This window comes from Alosa pseudoharengus, unplaced genomic scaffold, assembly GCF_046254945.1.
Source record: "Alosa pseudoharengus isolate Yale_2024_CS ecotype anadromous, Long Island Sound unplaced genomic scaffold, YU_APseudo_1.1 YU_APseudo_1.1_scf_17, whole genome shotgun sequence".
Lineage (NCBI taxonomy): Eukaryota > Metazoa > Chordata > Actinopteri > Clupeiformes > Clupeidae > Alosa > Alosa pseudoharengus.
In genome coordinates, this window is record NW_027468640.1 from 29629312 (window position 1) to 29631811 (window position 2500).

Genomic DNA, 2500 nt, shown 5'->3' on the forward strand with positions numbered 1-2500 from the left:
GACATGAGAGAAGGATGTATGATTAGGACATGAGAGAAGGATGTACACTGTATGATTAGGACATGAGAGAAGGACATGTGATTAGGGTATAAGGGAAGGACATGAGAGAAGGATGTATGATTAGGACATGAGAGAAGGATGTACACTGTATGATTAGGACATGAGAGAAGGACATGTGATTAGGACATATGAGAAGGACATGAGAGAAAGACATGTGATTAGGACATATGAGAAGGACATGAGAGGATGTATGATGTATGGGTATAGTGAAGGACATGAGAGAAGGACATGTGATTAGGACATATGAGAAGGACATGAGAGGATGTATGAAATGGGTATAGTGAAGGACATGAGAGAAGGACATGTGAAGAGTGTGGAAAGGTGAGGATGAAAAAAGGAAATGCATGAGTAGTGGAAAAGTTAAGCTGAAAGAGAGGACGGAGAGAAGGACACAGAGGAAATGAGGAGGAAGAGGTATGGGGGAAGGAAAGTCAAGCAGACAGACAGACAGACGGACAAACATACAGACAGAGACAAATGGAGGGAGAGAGGGAGAGGGAGGCTTAACTCTCATTTATAACAGTAAACCAGCTTCATACCTTTACAGAAAATGTGTACCATGACAACACACATAACTAAAGCCACATTCCCATCACAAGAGGTGGGTGGAGACAGAGAAAGGGAGAGAGAAAAAGGGAGAGATTGAACAGTCCTTCATTAAAGGAGAAATCTGGTGACTTTTCACATAGATCTCCGTTTCTTGAGGTCACCGAGTACTGTCGGTATGAAAAAAAAAACGGTTTTACCAGCTAACACAGCCAGGTAGCTACAGCGCTACACTCTGGGGGCATGTCAGTGAGCCCCCATGTTCAGAGTGTAGCAGCCGCCTGGCTGCGTTAGCTGCTGTTTTGTTTTGTACCGACAGCAAGATTAAGAGAGAGAATGAGACAGGGAAAGTTAATGATAGGTAGAAAGAGAGAAAGAGAGAGACATTGTGAGAGGGAGAGAAGGAGAAAATGGATGAAAGACAGGGAGAGATGGCGTGATGAAGCATTGGACGAGAAAGCGAAGGAGACAGGGAGGTGTGGAGAAACGAAGAACACCAGCATGCGTGATCAATAAAGTCTCACACACAAGCACATACAAGCACACATACGCGCACCGTAAGAAACACATATTAATGTCAAGGGCTACCTTAAATCAGTCTTTGACAACTCTCATTACACCAGGCACACACATTACACTCATTACATCAGGCACACACACAAAGGACACATAGGCATCTACTTTATATTCACTGAATAGCAAAACACACAAACACACACACCAGAGTTTCCGCTAGAAAAAAATGCTTTCGTTTTCCGGACATTTTGATGATATGCCGGTCAAATATCCTATTATCCCTTCTTAATTAGTCAAATTGAGGAAAACTGGAGACAGGCTATGTAGCTTAAAGAATGACATTATCAGGCTGTATAGAATGCAACATGTTCATTAGCCTAACTTAAACAAACTTAGCCAGTATCTTTTCATGGACAGCAAGAGATCGCTTCGTTCGTTGTTTTAAAAAGGCTACGTTGTTTGTTGCTGCTACCCACATTATCTCCAGTGGTGACTGTTTAACTTACACAGATGCGCACACACAAGAATGAGCGCTCACACTACTACCCCCTAATGCTATGCCTCTTTATTTGACAACAATAAATTAAGAAATGAAGGGTTCAGATGCAAAAGCCTCTAAATGCCACCTATGTCAAAAATGAGATAAAGATGGTGAGGGGATGCTTTCCACACATAGTATACGCTAATCAAATAATTTAACTTCTAAACCCACTAAATACCACTCTCTTCCTGGTCTGAAATATCGATTTATAGGCAAAAACCTATAGGAGCCTGAATTTAAATGCTCATTTAAAAGAAAAGTAGTCAGACGGATTTAGAGGGTTTTGCATCTGAACTCTTCAAATGTTTCCTATTTTGGGAAATGTTTAGTTTCTTTTTCTTTCGGCCGCGGTTCAATGATACCGTTTAATTGTGCCAGAAATTATCCACGGACCAGTAATCGCCTCGTCGAGGAGGCCCTAACCCTGCAGATCATAGAACACTTTGCATGTCCAGTGTACACGGTGAATGACAGTGTCTTGGAGCGGCGGCACTCCCCGCAACTCCACTTCCAATGTCACTACTGATTCCGACATACGCCCGACACTTCTGCTTTTTATCTGGTGGTGGTGGAGTTGACCGGACATCATTTTAATCTGACAATTTGACCGGAGAGATTTGACATTTCATTTTTTTTCCGGCCAATGTCCGGTAATTACCGGACAACGGAAACCCTGACACACACACACATACACACACACACATACTGTACATGCCCACACCTACACTCACTCACATCTATTCTAGCACACACTCACGCTCATTTAGAATACATCTATTCTGCTCTCTCTCTCTCTCTCTCTCTTTCTTTATTCCCCCTCTCTCTCTCCCCCCCCAT

General features: G+C 42.7%; 1 protein-coding gene across 1 annotated transcript in view; it reads right to left on the reverse strand.

The window, feature by feature from the left end:
* The window catches only part of pcxb (pyruvate carboxylase b), a 217017-nt gene that overhangs the window by 37626 nt on the left and 176891 nt on the right, over positions 1 to 2500 (reverse strand). The window lies entirely within an intron of this gene.